Source organism: Gopherus flavomarginatus, chromosome 3 (assembly GCF_025201925.1).
Source record: "Gopherus flavomarginatus isolate rGopFla2 chromosome 3, rGopFla2.mat.asm, whole genome shotgun sequence".
NCBI classification, from domain to species: domain Eukaryota; kingdom Metazoa; phylum Chordata; order Testudines; family Testudinidae; genus Gopherus; species Gopherus flavomarginatus.
In genome coordinates this window covers 160,541,163-160,565,346 of record NC_066619.1, presented here as the reverse complement: position 1 = coordinate 160,565,346, position 24,184 = coordinate 160,541,163, and the positions used below count along the sequence as shown (strand labels likewise).

Genomic DNA, 24,184 nt, shown 5'->3' with positions numbered 1-24,184 from the left:
TATCACTAGTTTTTTTTTCCTCCAAGCTATATTTCAAAATGTCCTCAAGTACCACTATATTTCACTAAGTCGTTTTTCCCACTATATATTTCTCATAAATTTCACCTTGTCCTCTAATTTATCTACTACAGCTCATTCTTTTTACACCTGAGCATCCCTGCTCTGTTTCTCCTGCACTAAAATACCTTTCATAGCAAGCTCATGTTTAACCCTCCGCCCCGCCCTGCCAATCAGTTTTTATGATGTATTTGACACACAGCTAGGGAGTTTTGCAATTTTTCATCCATGTGTACTCATCTCTAGCACTAGCATTTAAAATTCAAGCCTATTTTTGGAGGCTCTCCTCAGAAAAAGCTTGATTTTTGTCCTGACAAATGTCTTGTTCTTTGGAAGAATTTTTAAATTTGAATATTGATTCTAAGAATGTTGCTAACCCGTCTTCTGAAAAAATCACAATATCTCTGTGCCACTTGATGCTGTGCCATTGGAAATTAATGGCAGCCCATCTGCCCATTCATCTCTGCTAATTCAGCTGGAGCAAGATAAGACCCACGATAAGAAATCTCAAATAGTAACTAATAAAACTTCTTCAAAGGAAAGCTGTTTCTTCTCCAGTTTTCTGTATCAATTATTTTAAACATTATGAATAATAAAAAGGACTATTCTATTATTTCCTCAAATAACTTTTTTCCTCCCCACGTTGGGTGGGCATGGCATAATTCGTCTGTGTTCTGCCTTACCACCATTGTAAAATGAAATAATATTAGCATTTATCTCTCAAGGACTTTACAAGAGTGGGTAAACATTATTGTGCCCACTTTGAGAGATGGGAAACTCTGGTGCAGAAAGGTTATGTGATTTACTCAACACCATACAGTGAGTGAATGGCAGAGCAAGAAATAGAACAAAGTTCTCTTGTCTGCCAGTTAAATGCCTTATAATCATCTCCCAAACATGAACTGGACTGAGCAAAGCACTGATGAATATACTCAAAGGAACAATTTTGCACGGATCTAACTGACTTAAGTTTCTCCTGTCTCCAGTGTCTAATGAGCAATTCTATAATCACCAACAATAACCAAACTTTTGTTTCGATTTAAAACAAAACAATGGGAGCATAAAGCTATTGACTGGTGCAGAGAAAATAGATCACCAGCAATGGAGAAAACAGTTCTGTGCACATTTCTGGCATAATATGTGCACATTTCAGGCACATATTAATGCTTTTAATCATTTGCCTGTGAAACAGACAGACAAGACAAAAATCCCCCACCCTTATTTGTTCATTTATATTGTATATCGTCGCCAAAGTGACATTGGAATAATATATGATAGTTAAGCCAATGATGCTATCATTGAATGCTTATCATAAATACTGTAATCCTAGGCCACTGATCTGTAATGGCTGTTGTTAAAATGTAACACAGTTCAAACACAAATTTAACCCATTTCTGTTACAATTCTGATGCTATTCCATATGGATACAGTAAGAGTTCATGATAAGGCTTTAAGAAACAAAACAAAAAACCTTCTAAAACGGAATGGTGAAAAACTCTCAGGTAAATCAGACAAATGAAAAATAAACCATCAAACTCTGTGCTAGTTCCAAACAGAGGACTTTTTTAGTCTCTTAATTGTTCTTTTTTTGGGGGGGTGGAAGGTGGGGAAGGGGAGAGAAACCATAGTGCTGTTGACCTACAACATCCACAAACAAGCTTGTTTGGCTGAAAAAACTCCAGCCAAGCACTGGCAGCAAAAGGGTGCTTGTTTTGTTTGGGTCTGAATTAAACTAAATATCATGAACCCTGGAATTCAGGGCTACCTTCCAGAAAAGATGCCAGCACAATTATTCATGGTATGCAGTGAAATATACATATATCTTTTCACTGGAGCTACAGTGAAACTCTCTGATAGTGAAATAATTTTCCCCAAGTTCCAAATGAAAGTTCACTATAACTAGAATTGCATTTAACTCACTCCAATGTATTAAAACACTTCGGATCCTTCACATCACTATATGCAGGCTCAGTCAAAATATATTTCTATGTACCACCTCACACTGAAGCAATATTAATTATTATTATAATACTTACCAGTTATAGCTCCAGCAAGTGCATTTAACATAAGATAACAAAACTGCACCACATGAGGTGGCATTTTCATATGGGACAACTTGTGGCTCTCGGTAAAATATCTTCTAAAAGGGATACTGGAACAATTTGTATAGTGGGGATGCTGAGAGCCATTTAACCAAACCTGTATATGATAGAAACCACTTCAAGCTAGGGAGTGCGGCAGCACCCACAACCTCCCTAGTTCCAGTACCTCTGACTTGCCAACTCTTCAGAAAGGTAATTTTGTACTTCCTGCTTAGGATTCTTCCACAAACAAGGTACAAAATAAAAACTGTGCTAGCAGCACCTCTCCGCATTAGCTCTGACACTCCTGTAACACCTGGGGAAGTTCTGAACATTATTCCAATTTTTTTCTGGGTAGTTGGATGTTCTGATTTCGTCCCAGCTCTGCCTCACTCTCAAAAATGGACACAGTATGCACGTGTAGTCTCAGAAACTAGAAACTGTCGCATTCCTATTACAGTAGCTGAGATGGCTAGTAAAACAATCTTGACCAAAGATGCTGCTGCTACAGCACTTTTAACAAGGAAAAACATTTCTTTTTAAATCTCTCATTCCTGAAGCAGTGTGAAGCTGCTCCACACAGCCCTGTAATCCAAAGTCAGCAGGGGCTCCGGAGCACAGGGTTGAGACCAAACAGACTTGACTTAGATATCTGAAGCACCACAAGAGCACTTATTGATAACGATGGAATATGCATTTCTCAGTAAAAAACACATCATCCAGACCTGTGTATCTGTACTGATGTACATTATTTCATTATTTATTTTACACACACAAAGAGCAAAATCAAAACCTACTCTAATTGATTCATCTCATATATACATACACCCCACTAATGGTCATTATAGTAATGTGATTTTTTCCTTTATTTCTGCACTCATGTGCTAAGCTGCTGAGCCACTTAAATATGTAGATATAGGTGCAGAAAAGTAAGAAAGGGCCTGATCCTCAGACCAAGCATCAAACAGAACCAAAACTTTTAGGGCTGCAGTTCAGTGGGGGAAGTATATCACAGTTTAATAACATTTGCTTTATTTAAGATGTCTTTTTACAGCCCTTTAAAATAAAAAGTGAGAAGTTTACTTTAGAAAGCTGAGTTTTGATTGCCCAAATGTAAAGAGATGGGGGGAGGAGTCCACTAAACTCCACAGAGCTTGCCAAGCGTGGCTTTACTTACTTATGTAATATAAAAGAAATAAGCATGTAAAGACTGTCATTTTCTGAATACGATGTAAACAAAACTAATCTGAAGGCATTTTCCCAGGCTTTTCAAATTTCCTCATGCACCTTAAACCCAAGCACAGTTTCAGCTGTATAAGGAGCATACTTTACAAGTGCTGTGAATTTATAGTCATGAGTAACCATAAAGCTGAACTGAAATCAGTGATACAAGATGTTGTAATGTTAATTAAAACCTGAAATATAAAGAGTCCCTTGCCAGAGGAAGAAAGCTGCATATGTAAGCGGGGGAATGGTCCTGCTATCGTGGAGAACTTTCCTGGCTTCTGCACTACCCCTGTGAAGTGGGCTGGCGAAAGGATCTGAGGCCATGTCTACATCTAAAGTTTTGCAGCGCTGGTTGTTACAGCTGTATTAGTACAGCTGTATAGGGCCAGCGCTGCAGAGTGGCCACACTTACAGCAACCAGCGCTGCAAGTGGTGTTAGATGTGGCCACACTGCAGCGCTGTTGGGCGGCTTCAAGGGGGGTTCCGGGAACGCGAGAGCAAACCGGGAAAGGAGACCCGCTTCGCCGCGGTTTGCTCTCTCGTTCCCGGAGCCACCCAGCAAACCGCAGGGAAGGAGACCTGCTTGCTCTGGGCTCCGGGAACGAGAGAGCAAACCGGGAAAGGAGACCCGCTTCGCCGCGGTTTGCTCTCTCGTTCCCGGAGCCACCCAGCAAACCGCAGGGAAGGAGACCTGCTTGCTCTGGGCTCCGGGAACGAGAGAGCAAACCGGGAAAGGAGACCAGCTTGATTACCAGAGGCTTCCTCCTTCCACGGAGGTCAAGAAAAGCGCTGGTAAGTGTCTACATTGGATTACCAGCGCTGGATCACCAGCGCTGGATCCTCTACACCCGAGACAAAACGGGAGTACGGCCAGCGCTGCAAACAGGGAGTTGCAGCGCTGGTGGTGCCCTGCAGATGTGTACACCTTCAAAGTTGCAGCGCTGTAACTCCCTCACCAGCGCTGCAACTTTCTGATGTAGACAAGCCCTGAGTCCTCGCTCCCACTTCCTTTACTCAGCGGCCTTCCTGCCCTCGAGGACTCCCCTTCCACTCTCCTGTCTGGCAGAGTCATCATAACCCCAACAAGGCTGGGCCCAGGATTCCTGGGGGGCTCAAACCCCAACCCTGCTGTGCTCACCTAGGATAGAGGCTTGGGTGTCCCCACTCCGGGGTACTCTCTTTGCACTGCGCACCTCCCTGACCCACTGATCACATCATACAATTTAAAGCAAATACAAGTTATTTAATTAACAATTAATTTTAAAAAAGAATAAGGAAAAATGGAAAAGGTTAAAGGAAAACACATCACCCTGCTCTGTGGCAGAGAACATTACAGTCTCTCTGGAACGTCAGGGCAGTTCACAGTCTGTTCCTTGTAGGTCCCAGGCCTCCTTCTCAGGCCCTGGCTGTGCTGCAGGGACGCTGCGGGTTGGACACTTTCGCTGGCAGTGGCCACACACTCTCAGGCTCTGGGTGGCAGGACCCTTCTCCTCAGTGTCACCCCCGCTCTGTCAGGGTTATGATCCCCCTCCAAATCTGGCCTGCGGAGCCTCTTGGCTGAGGCGTCTCCCTGTGCTGGTCCCACTGCCCAGGGTCCTCCTCACTCTCTCGAGCTGCTCACCGCACCCACCTCCAGACTGCTCCAGCCCCAGTTCCACACTGCCTCAGCACGGCTGCTGCTGCTGCTCTGCCTTCAGCTCCCTGGGCTGCTTCTCTGGCCTCTCTGGCTCCAGTTGCTACAGCTCTGCTCCCATGGCAGGTCTGCTCCTGTGACTCTCTCTCAGCTCTCACCTGCTTCCTGGGCTGCTTGTCTGGCCCCTCTGGCTCTGGTTGCTGCAGCTCCCCTCCCGGGGCAGGTCTCTCTCTCTGGGCTGTGCACTGGCTTTTTGGGCTGCAGCTCTGCTCCTAGTAGCTTAGCTTGGGCCCCTGCTCTCTCCTTAGCTCGGCCTCACTCTGTCTGACCCAGGCAATTTCAGCTCACACGGAGGTCGGGATGCACCCCAGCCTTCTGTCTCTTTGATTAGCCTGCCCGCCCTGTCAATCAGGCTGACCTGGAGCATTGACCTCTCGCCATTGTTCCTGGGGACTGTCAGTCTCAGGGTCCTGATTTGCCATCGATCGCTCCCCTTTTAGTGCTGGGAGCTAGCAACCAAACACCCCCACCGAGTGTTACTAAGGAGATAACAATCCCCTTACACATACAGGAAAATCTTGCGTGACTTCAAGTTTTGTGAAGCCTGGCTTACTGGAGAAAATACTGGAGACTTGTTAGAAATTTGGAAAATATTGGAGACTTTCAGTACCACAGGGGAAAATTCCCGTACAAGTGTGTAGCCTGAGATGCTCGGTTCTGCTCTTTAAGGTTCTGGAGAGATTAATTCTACCCCAGAATAAAACCTTGCAAGGGAGACACTGCAGCTGCAACCCTGAAGCTATTTCAGTTCCTAAGACTCATCCACTTCTTCAACCTACAAGAATTGTTTGAATGACAAGCTATACTGGTACTGAATGTCACAGGGGAAACTTGCCTGTCTTCAGGTTTTGTGATGCTTGCGCCAATGAAGGAAAAATAATAATTTAGTCTTTCAGTACATTAAATATTGAACAGTATGTAAGTACCTAACAGAAAACGTGTTTTTGCTTTATAAATTAGCTTTTTATAATAAAGCACTTAGATTTTTTTTCTTAAAGTATCTGTTCTGTGGCTGTGCACGCATACCTTGAAATTCTGGTAAATTGTCTTCTTTTCAAAAGGTAAAAATCAGCAGAGCACAGTAGAAACTTTTCAAGAGTCACACCTCAGTGTCCCACTCTCCAGATACATCAATTAATCGGAGGCATTTTATATTGTATCTTGCCTGAAACATTCCCTTGATCTTGATTGTCGTTACTAAGTGTACATCTTCACTACCCGCCGGATCAGCGGGTAGTAATCGATCTATCGGGGATTGATTTATCGCTTCACATCTAGACAGATAAATCAATCCCCAAACATGCTCCCCGTAGACTCCGGAACTCTACCAGAGTGAGAAGCGGTAGCAGAGTCAATGGGGGAGCCGTGGCTGTTGATCCCGCGCCATGAGGACTCAAGGTAAATCCATCTAAGATACTTCAACTTCAGCTACGCTATTCATGTTGCTGAAGTTGCGTGTCTTAGATCGATCCCCACCCCCTAGTGTAGACCAGCCCAAAGTGATTTCAGTTGTATGAAACAGATTAAAACTAGTGAGGAGATTAAACCTCTCTCTCCCCTACCTAGAGCCTTCTTTGTAAGAAACCAATCTAATCTGAACTCTGGAAGTGTGATATGAGAAAAGCCAGCTCCACTCTGTCATTCCAATGTTTTCTCTTCTTCTGAAGACTCAACTTATACAAGTTCATTGTAAGGTGCAGAGATGAGAAGTAACGATGGGGTCAGTATGCCACAGTATGCAGACAGATAACAAATGTGAAATGAAAACCAACCAAAAACAAGAGTTATTAAGAACTCTATTTAGAGATAGGAAGGCTCTGCTACCAATCAATCTTGCCAGGTCCACATATCGGGAGTTAGGTCATTTCTTCAAGCTTCCTGGGACCTAAACAACTGCTGGTTTTCAGGAGAAAATGACTCCCTAGCTCAAAACAGCAAACATTCATCTCTCTGAAATAAGCTATTCCTTATAAGTTTAACATGTAATTAAGCTGCTGCCTTGGATGGAGTGACAGAGCATGATGTGGGTCCTTTTTATTTTATTGAAAGCAATAAAGATGCAATATACTACTGTGCAAGATATCCATCAATCAGCAACATGGGGAAGTCCCCTGAGCAATGCAATGGTAACAAAAAGGAAGAGGTACAGGTTTTCTTAAGGTGCTTTGAAATCCTTTATACCCTTTGTCCAAAGAAGGTACAATACAGCAGCAGTAGCACAAGGTTCCCCTCCCACTTCACCAGTGTCCCAACTTTGACCTGAAAGTGCCTTCTCCATTCACATTCAGTCCTTGCCCGCTCTAGTGAGAGCACCTTTTGGGATGTGGACCCTGTGTGCCAAAATGCTGGATTAATGGTGAAACACCAATTGGTATCAATCATCAGATGGTAACAACATGTGGTCACTACTGACCTGGGCTGGATTTGGACTGCAAACTCAGAGGCAAAAGAGGATAACAGTGTCCTATAATCAAGCCCCTGAACCAAAGAGTCCCTCAAACATGTTTTAAAATATTAGAAACATTGCATTTTTATATTTACAAAACATCAAAATATTCTCTCTCTCTCTCTCTCATACACACACACACACACACACACACACACACACACACACACACACACACACACACACAGAGCCTTACAACAGCTAAAAAGCAATTTTAAGCATACCAGTTTAAATTGCATTCAGTCAACCACAACACCCTTACATTCCACATTTAGTAACAATGATTATAGGACTTCAGGAAAACTATTGCTAACAACCAACGGTCTCCAATTTGCTATTCAGACAACTACCTAGTTAATAAATGCCTTAACAATATCTGTAATGTAGGAGACTGAAAAGTAATCTCTTAAATATTGACTGCTCATGCATGGCAACATATCCAGTGCCATGTCATATCTATGGAGATACTCAATAGCTTTTTCCATATTTTCCAAGCTTGGGTTTATCTTTATAGAAATGAATTGATTTCTCAGCATTTATCAAACCGAATATCACATTGTTGTCAGAGATGGCGTGCCTGTCTCTTCTCATTTTAACATTATTTGTTTGCTCCTTAACAACAGCCCTAATGTCACCTCTCCTTTCATTAGTATTTATACAAACACAGCTCAAGCAATGGCCTATATACCTTTAATATTGCAGCACCGAGTGATGCCAGAGCAGAGATTGCTGGGTTCTACAATAGGCAGCGTTATAGTGATGTGAAAAAACATCCACTGGCTGCTAGAGGAAAAATGATCAAACATTTCATCAGCCTCTTTATGCATATTTGTATTCTAGTCAACAGAGGATAGATACAGAGGGTTACACCTCTTACCTACTATCCAATCCACCTTTATAATGAACTCCTTAATTAATACACTAAAGATGGAATTTGCGATTTTTAACTGAGGATTGTCCCTTCCAAACGCAATGCTGTGCTGCTGCACCAGAGTTAAAAGCTCCAGTAATTCACTGCTACAATATCTCCAGCCTAGTTTGCTTCAGTGAGGAAAAAAAATCAAGGTAATACACAGCTCTAAATTGAATTGAGTAGTAGCTCTCCTTAAAAGTTTTAAACATGAGCTGCACACTAAGGCTAAAACGGTGTTGTCAGATGGGATGATGCACACTGTCCCAGCAGAACCATAATTCCAGCCTGGATTTAATCTACCTACTGTCCTCCTATTAACACTGGGATAAAAATATGTTATGCCAAAGTCTTCCTTTAGCCTCCAGGGGGAAGAGAGACAACATGGGTGAGGTAATATCTTTTATTGGACCATTTTCTGTTGATAAGAGAAGCTTTCATGCTTACACAGAGCTCTTCTTCAGGTCCGAGAAACATATTCAGGGTGTCACAGTTAAATATGAGGTGGAACAGATTGTTTAGCATAAGTAGCTAACACATATTTCAATGGACCATTCAAGGTGAAGAGACATTTTCTGGGAAGTAGCTGAACTTAAAGATCAAATATAATACAATCCAGATTAAGTCTCAATTTGGAGCTAGGTTCAGGCTGATTCTTATTTTATCTAAACCACTTTATACAACCTTATTGTTGCATGACTGCACTTGCTGATGTGTGTCCAGATCCTGCATCTGGAGAAGAAAATGGTAGTGATTTACATGGATGGAGAATTGGGCCGAGTATAATTTGCTATATTCAACTGCATTTTCAAACTATGTCCAGTATTTGTAATCTTATCTGAATGGAATAAATTCTAGTCCATCTTGAAGTACTTGCAGTTTTTGCATAGAGTAGTCCTAGCAGCAGCAAAAATACACTATCAGTAACCTTAACTGAAAGGCTTTTCTTATGGAAAGAAAATTGAATTATAGGCCATATGCAACTGGATTTTATTTCTACTGAATAACTGATTTTTCAGTTCACTGGCAGTTCCAGAAAAAATTGTTCAGTTCGAGTCAAACCAAAATGGATTTTTTTTGGTGTTTTTGGCCAATCAAACAAGTTGTAAAAACCATTTTGGATCAAACAAATAAGTTTGTTTTTTGCATCTTTAACAAAAGCAAATGAAGGGCTAGGTTCACAAAATGGAGGAGGCGGCGGCGGCAGGAGTGGAATAAGTGTCTTGTCTAAGGTAACATGGGAAGTCTGGCTGTGGCTGAGCTGGGAATTGCTCTAATTCAATCACAAGTTATTGGTCTTGATACAGGTATTAGTGGGTAAAGTTCTAAGCCCTATTGTGCAGGAAGTCAAACTAGATGATCATAATGGTCGCTTCTGGCTTTAAACTTTATGAATGCATGAATCCAGCTCTGCCTGCCCTCCATACCCCCAGATACGGGGGCCCTAAGCACTAAAACCATTAAGGAATTGTATCTTTCCATTAAGTCTTCCAAGCTCTGGTGTCAATTACCTACAGGAGTCTTCCAAACTGAAAGTGAAATGAACAAACTACGGAGAGTGGGGGGAAGGGAAGGTGGGAGCTACTCGCCCTGCCAAAGCAAGCAAATTTTGTCACATTGTTACTCAGTGCATGTGTGCTGGTGCAGAGCTAGATGAGCCAAATCAGCTGGGAGGAAGAATTTCATCAGAAAAATGTGAATGGTAATTGGGAATTGTGTAAGAACTCCTTACTAAACACCCACAAAGCCACAATCCTACAACTGAGGAAGAAGCCATGCTGATTGAAAAAACATACTGGTTTAGAGGGTAAATGAAGGCAGTGATAATAAATAAACAAAAACAAACAGAAGAAAGGGGACGTTGATAGTGATGAATATAAATGAGAAGTTATGAACTGTAGAAAATTGATATGGGAAACAAAGGGGCACAAGGAGAAATCAGAGTTAATAAGGGTATTAAGAAAGAGTTTTAAAATACATTAAGGACAAAAAGAAGCCCTCAAATGGTACTGGTTCATTACTAGACGAAAATGCTAGTTATCAATAATAATGCAGAAAAGTGTTCAATATTCCTGTTCTGTATTTGGAAATAAAACAGATGGTTATAGTCTCATCATATGGTGATAACACTCTTTTCATTCCACTAGTATCTCTGGAGGATGTAAAACAGAAGCTACTAAAGTCAGACACTTTAAAATGGACTGGCATCCAAGAGTTTTTTTAACAGAGCTGGCTGAGGAGCTCACTGAACTGGTAATGTTGATTTTCAATAAAGCTTGCAGCATGGAGAAGTTCTAAAAGAGCAGAAGAAAGCTAATGTTGTGCCAATTTTTAAAAAGGTAAACAGAATGACCCAGATAATTATAGGCCTGTCAGTCTGACATCGATCCCAGGTGAGATAATTGAACAAATGATACAGGACTCGATTAATAAACAATTAAAGGAGGGCAATGCAATTATCGCAAATCAACATGGAAAACATATCCCATCAAACTAACTTGATTTTTTTTATGAGATTACAAGTCTAGTTCATAAAGGTGAAAGTGTTGACCTATATTCATACACATCTGTAAGGCACTGACTTGGTACCTCATGACAGTCTGATTAAAAAACTAGAATGATGTAGAATGAACATGGCACACATTCAATGGATTATATACTGGCTAACTGATAGGTCTCAAAATGTAACTGTAAATGGGGAATAGCCATCAAGTGGGTAAGTTTCCAAAGAGGTCACTCAGAAGTCAGTACTTGACCCCATGCTATTTAAAAAAAGTTTTTTCAATTACCTGGAAGAAAACAAAATCATCACCGATAAAATTGGCAGACGACATGATAATTGAGGGAATGGTAAATAATGAAGAGGAGAGGTCACTGATTCAGAGCGATCTGGATCTCTTGTTAATCTGGGTGCAAGCAAACAATATGCACTTTAATATGGCTAATTGTAAATGTTTATATCTCAAAACAAAGAATATACACTATATTTATAGGATGGAGAACTCTATCCTGGGAAGCAGTGACTCTGAAAAAGACTTAGGGGGTCCTGGTGGATGATCACTTGAACATGAGCTCCCAATGTGATACTGTGGCCAAAAAAAAAAATGCAATCTTGGGATGTATAAACAGAGGAATCTAGGTAGCCGTAGAGAGGATATTTTATCTTTATATTTGGCACTGGTGCAACTTCTGCTGGAATGCTGTGTCTAGTTCTGGTGCCAACGATTAAAAAAGGATGTTGATAAATTGGAGCGGATTCAATGAAAAGCCACAAGAATGATTAAAGGATTAGACGACCTGCCTTACAGTGATAGACTCAAGGAGCTCAATCTACTTAGCTTACCAAAGGTTAAGGGGTGACTTGATTACAGTCTCTAAGTATCTACATGGGAACAAATATTTAACAGTGTGCTCATCAGTCTATCAGAGAAAGGTATAATGTGAGACAATGGTTGGAAGCTGAAGCTAAACAAATTCAGACTGGAAATAAGGTGTACATTTTTGACAGTGAGAGTAATTGGAACAATTTACCAAGGGTTGTGGTGGATTCTCCATCTGTGATAATTTTTAAATCAAGATAGAATGTTTTTTGTAAAAGATTTTCTCTAGGAATTATTTGGGGGAAGTTCTATGGCCTGTGTTATACTAGATGATCACAAAGGTCTCTTCCAGCCTTGGAATATTGTGGCTTAACTACTTTCCAGTTTTCTATATAAGCAAACTGCCTAGCTAGCAACAAGATTCAAGGCATAACTTGGGTCAAATGGTTCTTAGAGCTAGCCAGGTAATCACTAACTATAAATATGACCAAAATTCTACCCCCGTTTATTCAGTTTCATTTATACCTGAGGTTGAGACAGTACACAGTGTACCGGCCATAGCTGTAAGTTACTGGACAGTTCTTTATAAGCAATCACATGTATTCTTAAGTTAAAAGCATGACAGAGAAAACATCTTAAACACTATAACAGAACCTATATGCATGCTCATAAGTTTACCAGAGATTACCCCCTCATTCCAACAAACACTCTGGTTAGTGATTAGTCCCTCAAACCACACACGGTGTTTCCTGTGGTCACAAGTTCACCACAGCTTCATCTCAGAACCAACACCGAACCCTTACAGGGCTTCAGTGAGCCAAAAACCTTCCAACTCCGTTCCTAAAAACTGGGGTCCACTTGGACCAGAGGCCCTGTCTGTTTGCTGGATCAGAAAGAAGGCCCTAAGTTAGGTATAACTCAAGCTATATATATAAAAATATTCCTCTCTGTCTCTTGATCCTAAGAGAATCCAGCTTGAACCAGGACCTGTTAGCCTGTCTCCTGGACGTGTTACAACCTGAGTGAATTTGCCTAACCACCCCACTCCTCCACCCACTGTTCTTAGTTCCTGAAACGCTGTGGTCTCCTCAATAGTACATGAACATTGTGTTTTTAATACAATGAACTCCTAAAATACTTAATTCAATGAGGTTTGTCCAGGATCTTGTCATATCTACCACAGTCGGTTCACCCCATGCTGCTCTTCAAAAGCTGCCAGAGCAGGAGCACAGCTAGGTAACCATTAGTGGCTTGGACATCACATCCTTCCTTGGGGCAACTGCACACTGGAAAACCTGAGAGATACATGATGGAAGAATCGCCTGCTTATCTTATTATGGTTTGACAGAGAACATTGTTATGTCCCTCACAGTCCTTGTTTACTCATGTATTCCATAATCCATTAACATTACTAATTTACTAATTACTGTTACTAAATCTGAATTACGGCTATAGAATGGTGTGCACCGGTATGATGGAATATTGATTCTGATACTGACACGGTGGGGCTCCTCTGACTGTGATGGAGTGGATGGCAAAGTGGATATGGAAATGAAACAGTTCACTGCTGTCTTTTCTATCTTGCCTAGGGACTAAGACGATATACAGGAGATCAGTGCTACCGAAACTGCACTTAGGCGCTGAACAGTTGAACTGTACTCCAAAGATTGCATTGACTGCTTAAGCTAGAGTTTTCCAAGGAGAATCCCACAGCGTTTCACATCACCCCTCTTCAAAAGCCCCCTCTGCACGTTCTTATAGTGTGTCTGTTCCTATCCTGCTCACACTGATTCCTCCTGCACTCTAAAACTACACGCAGCATACCTCTGTTTCAGCATATTTGGGGATGGGGCAGGGCACACTGACCCCCTGGGTGCTTCTTTGTGCTATACATGATGACTGGACCATTAGTGTGATATTCCAATCAACTACCACAACTTTCTGAGTTGAAAAATGTGAAAATACACAGCACTGGGCTTATTTGTTTTACCCAAAATGCCAGCACAGTGATCTGAATAGCACAGGATCAGTGTCAGTAACGGCCAAGAGTGGAATGTGTTTTGTTACAGAACTCTGAGCTGTCGAAGTCCAGGGCACTGTAATATTTCATAAACCTGAAAGAGGAGAAAGCGTGATCAATCTATGACCCAATTTCAGGACAGTGGATTTCACTCTAAACTCTCCTTGAAGTTTTTTTTTTTTAAATGTTCTTTTGGTGGTTCGGTTCATACTCAATACATCACAGCTTTTCTGCTTCTGAAAGGCTAAATAAAATATATACTGCATTAGAAAAGTCACTCCCATTAATGACACACTCCTGTGTGTAGACTTTTAAATGTCTGTTCCAGCTTTTGACCATGAGGCTCCTCAATTATTTTAGTCATTTTTGTCCAACATTTCCAGGCTCTCCCCACTGTAAATAGCATTAGTTTTTACCTCTGAAGGCTGAAGTGTTATGCATCCACCAAGCAACCATTCTGTCATTTACACAAGAGCAGGGCTCACAGTGGCAAGGGATGTAGGAAGTAGAATAAATGACAGCAAAAATCAACTGTATCTTTCCACCACTAACACGATTGCATCAGCAACTGCCCTAAAGAGGTATCAATATTCAAAATCCACTACTCAATATGTTTTGTACTTTTAGAGAGAACACTTTTGTTTATAATCCATCTACTATTGGAAAGTTAAGATTTTCTGATTAAAGTTCCAGCTTGCTAGCAATGCAAATATTCCATGGGGGACAAAATGAACACTTTCGAAGTTAGAGCAGAATGTAAATAGGGAAGCTGGACGTACTGTCACATGTTGTTAGCGTCCTTCATTTGCAGTTTATGGATGCGATATTAAGCAGCAAAGATAAATGAGCATTACAGGTATTAACCCTAAAACACAAAGTTTTTGTTTTAATGAACATTATGTGTCATTCATGGCTTCCTTGGTTTTCTTGACTGATCTGTGTAAAGTGTTAACTCTGTCACTAAGGGTACGTCTACACTACCTGCCGGATCGGCGGGTAGAGATCGATCTATCATGGATCGATTTATCGCCTGTAGCGTAGATGCGATAAATCGATCCCCAATCGCTCTCCCATCGACGAGAAGCGGAAGCAAAGTTGATGGTGGAGCAGTGGCCATTGATACCACACTGCGATCATGCGAAGTAAGTGATTCTAAGTCCATCTAAGATATGTCGACTTCAGCTACGCTATTATCGTAGCTGAAGTTGCATATCTTAGATCGATAACCACCCTCACCCCCCTCCAGTGTAGACCAGGCCTGACAGAGATCTTTCCTGTCCACAAATTGAGCCTTTTCCAATTTTGCTCCCAGTTGAGATCAAATTTTACCCTGTTTCTAGAAGAGCTAGCAAGTGTGATTGTATGTGAGTACTGAAAGATAATTTCACAAAACTGAGACTACTTAGATTGATCCCGAGACCCATATAAACCCATTTGTGGAAAGAAAAATAATCACCTCCCATCCTGACCTTCTCCAAAAACTCCAGCCAAACAAAAATACAGCTCTTTTTCAGATAGCAAATATTAAGAAAATTAAGTGTTCTCCATCTGAATTTTACACAGCTGAACACTTCCTTGAAGCACTATACTAGATATCTTAAGAGAAAGCCTATTCTACTGAGGCTTCCAACTCAATTCTGAACACCTAAGTGTCTCAAAGAGAGTTTGGAGAAGCATCCAAAAAGTTAGCTGCTGTTCATACTGCATACCCATTATAAGAACAAAAGCTCAGTGATACAAACAAGTAAAAAGAATTAAGTAATGTACACCTTGAAAAGTGATATATTCTAAAAAGAAACTCCAAGAAACTGGATATATGAAGATAATGTCAGTGTACCATACTTTGGTTTAGTGCCTTTGACAATAAACAAATACCCCTGTGCAGAATCTTATCATGCTTCGTGTTCCAGGAATTTGAAAGGAAAGCCCTGGTCACCTTTAACTTTAACCCCCACCTGAGCCACGTGTTCTTGGGAGCCTTAAAATTAACTTTACATTTTCAAAAGTACTCACCTCTGAAATTAGGGGGCAAGTTTTCAAATGGTAGTTAAGGCACCTAAATAATGCTCAGGTTTTCAAAAGTGCTCTACACACAAGAAACTGCCATTGTGAGCCACATGGCCAGATTTCCAGAATTGCTTAGCATTCCAATACACTGGTCACTGATTGGGATGAGTAAACAGGAGCTGGAAATCTGGTCACTTATTGGGATGTGTAAGGAAAGGGAAACTAGTTTGAGTTGACAGGAAGACACATTAGGATGTGGAACAGTCACCCAAAGAAAGATGAGGAAGCCCCATTGTTTGGGACTCAAACTAGGAAGGATGAAGAACTAGAAACACAGTACAGTGATTAGAGAACTAGCCCTGAACTCAGGAGATAGAGCAGGGAATTTAACCCCAATCACAGACTTCTGAGTAATATTGGGCAAGTCACTTATTTTCTGTGGGGATAATGGTGGCACTGCCCTACCTCACAGAGGTACTGTGAGGATAAATCATTTCCAGATACTGAGAATCTCAGATACTTTGGTAACGAGAGCTATATAAGTATCTTAGGAATGTAAATAGCCTTGTATTTGGAGGATTTTGGACTGTTCCCACCTCACAATGTCCACCTCACATTGGATCAAGACAGGCCAACCAGGCCCCAGGCTCAGAAAGGGACACAAAACATTTTCTGCTTCAATTTTGTATTGCTCCTTCTCACCCTAGTAGAAGGTTCCCCACTCCCCAATACCCTCCTCCTCTTTCTCTGCCCCAAAAGTGGCTTAGGGCCATGTTTACAATTATTTGGATTGCAACAGTACCCAGAGGATCTAAACAAGATGTGGTCCCCATTGTGTAGGGTGCCAAACACATAGCAGGACATGGTTCCTACCCCAAAGAGTGTGTACATTTTAATTCAGCCTTAACATTTTCCTGTACCGAGGAGCTATTTCTCTCTTCAGAGCATACATAACCACGGAATCAACCAGTGATCAAATCACCAAGTGAAAAAAACAGCGAGAGTCGTCAGCACAGTGATACCACAATATGCGAGAATTTTTAGAATATAAAGATAAGTCAAATTCCCAACCAGAGAAAAGAGGAGTGGGGAAGGGGAGAGGATGAGGCAGCTATGGTCATGTTGCAGCATCTCTAAATTAAAAAATGACAAGAGAACACCTTGCTCTCCTCTCCAGAATAACCTCTCATTGCATAACAGTAGTCCCTCTGCTTTCTGATTAGAGACAATAGTAGAGATGTAAACAGGTTCATTAGGAATGGACAACTGTGTTCTTGGAGGTTAATATACCTTGCCCCTTTTACACATGGATTAGCACTAAGAACACAAAACATTCAAGGTAACAGGTGGATGAATCATTTGATCTTGGCATTTCTAATTAACCTTTACATTGCCTTGCTACTCTTCAGAAATGTCTTGAGTATTCCATGTGCATACAATTCTCATTACACACACACTGTTTGCCATAGCAGACAAGATTTCTGGACCAGTAAGTCCTGTACACTCTCTTGGCAGTGACCTATACCTTATAGTTCAAAGAAAGTGAGAAATCCTTCATTAATGCCTCTAGGCCAAAATTTTCATGTTTGGGTGAAGCTTTACATTAAGCATCAAAAGGCCAGATTGTGACACCCTTACATTGTGCACTGCTCTGCAAGTAGTCCCATTGAGTGAGTATGAATGACTATCTAGCACTAAATAAACTGATTGCTATAAGGGAGCTGCAGGTGCTCAGCACTTCTGAAAAAATCACCCTTCCTTCCTTTCTTTCTGGTCTGGTGCACAAATATGAATTTATGTGCTTAACTTTAGCTACCCAAATATAAAACTTACTACAGTAACCAGGTGTGCAATACTAAACATAAGACTGAAGGTAGAAGAATTCCTCTCTGACCCCTGTCAGTCATCAACTTGCAGCCTGATGCATGAAATTTGAGTTCACCCATCATACTCTACATAAAAGGTAATAAAATTAGCCAAATGTATTACCAATCCAGACACAGTGCTTGACTCATTATCCTGCAGTGGTTAATTCTACAGGTTGATTTCATGCTGCATGGAGCAGCATATCCTTTTATTTGTTCTACATTTGTTCAACATTAGTTTGACTAAGCAACTTCTTCTTCCTAGTACTATGGGATGGAGTTAAGTGACAGAAAGAGGTTGATCAATTTTCAATATATCTTTAATAATTTAAGAGTTTTAAACTCTATTTTCCTCATTTTTCAAGAGAAATCACTATTTTTTTAAATTATTCAACATATGTAAATCCCATCATACCTCTAGACTATGGAATAGCAGGTTAGTCAGTTCAGGTCATATAACAATCTATTTATAATTTATATTGTAAAAATAAAGACATTCAGTGATTGAGATGAAATTCACCACCAGAATGTTAGGCAATTTTACATTCTGCAGGAGCTGTCTGTTGAGATAAATCATCTGAATCAATCTGTGAATAAGATATTCCTGTTAATTTTAGTATCTGACCACCAGTCTAATCGCCATTCAAAAACCTAGCATATATGAGCAGTCAGACGTCCAACCTATAACGCTATTCCTGTCATCTTTGCTACACTCCTATGAACCTTGCCAGAGATATGTTACATACACTAGAAATAAGCATAAGAATATATACACTTACTAGGAATGAGGTGAGAAATTGATTATTAAAACTATCGCTAATGCTCTTGACCGTCAAATAAAGCATATTCAACTAGAAGTGAAAAACCTGACATCAGGAGCTCAGATATTACAATGATGAATATAGTGTAAGAACCTACACACAAGAGAACAGATTGAAGAGAATATAATTACATACCTATGTAGTTTCTCTACATTATTGCAGTAATTTTAATGTACTGCTAGGCAGATAAGATCTTACATTACTGCATATAATTGAAGTTCACAATTTCTTCTTCTCCATTTCTGTTTTCTAAAGAGGAATAACAAAGTGGCATTTTTAAAATATGGGGGGAAATGTACTGAAAAGTTATTTTGCATGCAGTAAAGCAGATGCAATCCTGCAAGCTCTCTCTCCCCTCTGCAAGGAATTCACAATACATTACACAATAGTAAGAAAAACTGTTAAGAACTCTAAAGTGATTTTCAGGCTACCAGTAGTATTTTGACTGTGTAAAAGTTATGCCACCTAAACCCAGTCACTATTCAAGAGCACAGTTACTTACTGCAGAGCCTAAGTTGTTAGTTATCTTATTTCAGCTTAAAAATGTTACTTTAAAAATTGTCACAACTAAATCTTGATACAGCATCAAATCTTGCCTCTGGACAAGAATGCAGAAACGATTTAAAAAAATCTAAACAGCTTGTCTCTGTGATAGTCAATATAATAAATAGATGTTGACAGAACCAGATAATAAATGGAATAATGACCACCGCAACAGCTGGAAATGTGCTTGTTAAGCAAATATCAAATAAATCTAAAGCTCTGAGCTCTCACCTTGCACAAACACACACTTCCAGAAGAGTCAGTAACAATGTAGGCACTTCCAGTGTGCTAGCCAGAGCAGCTGCTGCTGCTGTGAACTGCTTACAGCACAGCCAGCCCTGTCGCTTTTCTCACTATCTGTTTGTTCTCTGCAGTTTCTCCCATGACTCCATCACCCAGGAATGGCAACTACCTCTCTCCTTAGCATCGGTAGTGCACTGGCTGCTATTGAACTCAGGTAACAAAATGACGAGTGAAACAAGGTCAGTGTAATGTGAGCTGAGACAAAGTGCGGGAGACAAAGAGACCCTAAACAAGGGTTACTGAGCTGTGAGCTCAGACAATTGGTGGTCAGAAGAGCAGTGAATCTGAGAATCACAACATGGAACAGAGCCAATCAGCTTACCCAGGAACCCTTCTTTAGGCAATAAACACACACACAAAAAGAACCATCCTGGTGTTTGCCAGTACTAACACCCCAAACACTCTGTTTTGATAATATTCTCCTCAGCCTAACTGTAGGTCAGAGGGGGATTATTTTCTTTCACAAGCTGTTAATATTAGCAGAAAGGAATAGATCACAGCATGCCTTACAGACAACAAAAAAAATCCCCTAAATAAATATAGTACACTAACTTTAACAAGATTTCTCTACTACTATTCCCCGCCCCCCTGCACTACTGCCCTTTGGTATTTTGCCTCAGTTCCTGTGAGGATCCCACAGAAGGATACCGAGAGGAGATTAAACGATTTAATAGCTGATGGTCAGAGCAGGAATTTATGGAATGACATCTCTAAGGACCTGATCAGATAGTAGAGGACATGCTAAAATTTTCATGCTCTATCTCGAACTGACTGACTTATTTCTTATGCTAACTGAATTATAGCAAGATAATTTTTATTAAAATACCTGATCTTGATTAGCTCTCCTTCCCCAACCGGAAATCTTTAGTATTACTTAAAGCTATTTTCTCTGGTCTTCTTGCCCTTGTTGGTGGATCCCTTGTAATCACAATACAGCAGCTCTCTGGGCTTCACAACAAGTAGTTTGTTGTACAGGAACTAAAAATAGTGTTGAATGTTTAGTGAAACACTTGCCTTAGTGACCCTAATGCCAGTTACCATGTGTCCAGGGATTCTGTGAGTTCATTGTCAGTAAGCAACATAGACTAATATTAAATGTAGTTCAGACCTTCAGAGAGAAAAAGAATTCTTTATCAAGCTCATAAAAGTTTTGAGAGAGAGACCAGTGAGTAAATCCTGACCTTGAAAACTGAAAGGGACAGGGTGAATTTGTTTTGAGAATTTGCCCTGGGAAAAAGTTGCTTAAACTGTTATGATCAGGCAAAGCACTCAGTAAAAAATTGTGCTGTAGCAGTCAATAGATCTTTTCCCTCCGTGTGTATTCAGAACAGTCACAAAGATTTTTTATATTAGTTTGAACACCTGTTTCCCCTATCGAGGCAACACTTCTGTGGGAACGTGAGCTGGCTAATGTATCAACAGGTTTGTTAACAGCTGGTTCAAACCTGCAGAACCACACACAAGAGTTGTGAAAGAGAAGCACTAAGTCACCTACCTGTACGACTGCTCAGCATGGTAGTTTGTAGAGCTGGATGATAAGTGCAGAAAAATGTCTGCAGGAATTTTTTTGCCAAAAGTGTTTCATGGAAATTGATTTTCTTTAAGAATTTTTGACCACTATAAACTGGCTGAAAAACAGGAAAAATATCAATGAAAATACCGAAATTAAAAATTTTTCCTCACAGTTTTGAAAGTACTAGCTTTAGTACTTTGTAACTTGTGAATCAGTAAAGTGAACTGCTGCAGGTGAAGGGAGCAGGCACTGCAGGCCATAGGAGCCCAACAAGAACACTGATCGTTGTGTTTTGGAAAGAACCTCTGAAGACAATAGGTTTGCATAGGGAGAATTCCGAGCTTAATTTTGCCAGCAGAATATTTAGTATTAGTGGGGGTATACGGAAAAAATCCAGCTCAACTCTCAAGAGTAAATTTAGAGGTGATGTTTAAGTTAACATATATTAGATTCCTTCACACATTCTCACTAGATTCTCTTGGACTTAAGTTGATGTAACATACAAGTCCAGGAGTGGGAAGATGCAAGTTAGTGTGGGAGGTGGTTTAAGAGTATTTTTGTAAATTTATTATCTTCTTATATATTCTAGTTGCTTTTTTGCAACACTGAAAAAGCTACACCAATTTAGCTTGTCCAAAAGTCAGCTAAGCTCAGTGAGCCAAACTGAGAAGTAGGCTAGTCATTGGTAAGTGGATGTGAGTTTATAAAAATATGTATCAATGAGTCCAAGTTGTTATATCATTAGAAGGAAGAGGGAGAAGGTCATTTACATTACTCCAAATTAGGCTGCCTTTACACTCACTTACGCATGTCGTTGATGGGGGGGGGAGGAGGCATGGATTTGCAGCACTCACTGTTAGGGAAAGCATCTCTTCACTTCAATTGAGCAAACATGATTTGGGGTTCTTGAGACAAAACCATGTGGAACCCTTTGATGCCATTTTCAGAAGGTCACTTTTCAGACTAGATCTTGTGAGGTCCATCAGGTCTTGAAAACAGGCCTGCACAGCTGTCAGCCAGCAGAAACCTCCACGCTGCCTCCCAGTGACAGGTGTCACCAGCTTGCACTCCAGTTGCCATGACCTGTTGTGAACACGGACTACGGGAAGTTCTGCTTCAAGGGATGTAACAGGTAGCAGCCTCATGGATCCTGATTGGCTCCTTGCACTCTATCCACCCAGTTTCCAGAAGTATCCAGGCAACCATGTGAATCTCCTGTAGCTTCCATAACCATTTCTGCTCCCTGGTCTTGAACTCCTGGGTGTAACCTTGGCTTGATTATGACCTGGCCTCCTGACCCAGACTTTGGTACCAACCCCAGCCTCGAACTTGACTATCAAGTCTTCTGCTACTCTGAGCGTTAGGTTTGATCCTACTCTCACTCTTAGTCCCAACTGCCCTTGTCAGGATCCTGACAGATCTGTAGTTTAAACAATTAAGTGAGATGCAAAATTTTATTTTAAAAAGGTTAAGACTGAGGAACAGACTGATAAGCTAAGGTAGTGCCGGGAATCTAGGAAGAGAATGGAAAGAGTTTTAAAATCACTACCTTGCTTTATTTACTTTCACACAATCACAGCAGTTTAGTAATGGAAAAGACCTAGGAAATCATGTAATCCACTCGGTTGCTAATGGAAGGTCATTCCCTTCAATTTATTATCTAGTGTTCTGTTTGTCCAGTCTAGTTTCAGTTCTATGTATTTGTTTTGCGAAAGTAATATTTCATCATCTTCCTCCTTGGCAATGAACCCTACAAACCTCTACTACTCCTTCCCAATACTCACAAAAACACACTGGAAAGCAGTGAATCCAAATCTACATCCAGGGATGTGTTTTCTCCTTTGCTATTCAGCTCTCTGGCTAATATTTAGAGGAAGAAGGCATTACGAGAATGCCAAGTTCTTTCTGCTAATTTATTAGGAGAGCAGTTGAGCCTATACTCAGTATCACGCAGCCACCTGTTACTGCTGTCTTACCTGAGAAAACCACTAGTTGATGCTAATTAGGAAGTACTTTTAAAAGACATTTCCAGAGCCACCTGCACCCAGAAAAATAAATATGAATTTTCCCCTTCCCTTCCCTCCCCTGCTGCCTCTATTCTGATGGCCCAATCCTGCTTTATTGAAATCAACAGGAATTTTGCCATTAACTTCTATAGGAACTGACTCTGGCCCTAAGTCACACTCTTTTAAATGTAGATTGAGTGAATATTCCAGGTTTCTTATTTTAAAAGACACCCATCTTTCACTACCCTGCCAGAGAAGTAATAAGAAAGCTATAAGCCTCGGCATCAGATGAGACAGCTCTTTGCAGCTGCTTCTACAGGAATAAGTAATATAAGTAGCACCATGAATATTCAGCAGACAGTCATTGCCTGAGGAGTCAGATGATGGATTGAGCTTGATGGTAAAAGAGTGGAAATGAAAGACAATGTTGGTCAAGATTTTTAAAATGTTAATTATTGAAATCATAACAATATCGTGGCTGCCTGTGGACAGCTGAACAGAATTAAAACAGAATTAGGGAACCTTCAGTGAAAACAGAGATGCTCAGCCTATTTCTTTCCTCCTTTGAGAAAATCCGTTCTGAAGCTTCATCTGAACCTCTCAGAATATTATCACCACGTTTAATTAAGGAGGAGTATAGAGTTAATCTGTTCAGCAGCCATTATCAAAGTAAGTAGCATATGGTCAAGCCAAACACCCAGTCCCTGGACCCAATTCCTGCTCCCACTGAAGCAAATGGCAGTTTTGCGACTAACCGCAGCAATGCAAAGTCTCATCCAGAGATTACAGCTTAATTTTTTCCTTTCAGTGATGCCAATTGGAGTGGATGTGGGGAGGTGAATGCTCCCACCCTCCAGGTTTTAGCACTTCCTCGAAGTTCCACAGGCTGCCAAGTTCCATAGGCATGTTGGAGCTACCTAATCTAACACTGTTTTATATCATGTGAACTCAATACAAAGCAAGACAGATCCTATGAACTCTTCCTTCACTTTCCTCTTTTATAAATGGCTAGAGTGTAGATTTCCACAATACGTAAGGGTAGGTTTGAAATTCGGCCTCTTGGTGCTGTGTGGTCTGGTGTAGGATTCATCATTAAAAGTCACTGGGAGGGTAGTCATCAAAGCCCAAATCCTCTCCCCAGTGCACTGCCTAAGTAACACAGCTCAGTGCTGGGGAAAACTACATGAGTAAGGAGAGAAAAGCCCTCCTGCTGAGTGGCATTGGAGATGGATTGGTCATGTGCTTCGGTTGGAAACCGATTCCATCACCAGAGTAGCAGATGGACACCTGAAGGCAAGTGAAAATGAGGCCACCCAAAAACAACATGGTAAAGAGCTGTGGAAGCTGAGCTGAAAAACCTGGGGAAACATTA

General features: G+C 40.8%; 1 protein-coding gene across 6 annotated transcripts in view; it reads right to left on the bottom strand.

The window, feature by feature from the left end:
* ARHGAP24 (Rho GTPase activating protein 24) overlaps positions 1–24,184 on the bottom strand; it is a 430,833-nt gene that overhangs the window by 105,638 nt on the left and 301,011 nt on the right. The window contains exon 1 of one of the 6 annotated variants that reach the window (XM_050945146.1): positions 20,120–20,211. The exons of 4 other annotated variants lie outside the window; for them this stretch is intronic. The gene's annotated coding sequence lies outside the window, so the exon portion shown is untranslated. Of the gene's footprint in view, positions 1–19,221; positions 19,317–20,119; positions 20,212–24,184 lie in introns of those variants that run through there. One more of the 6 variants, XM_050945145.1, reaches the window with a different exon arrangement.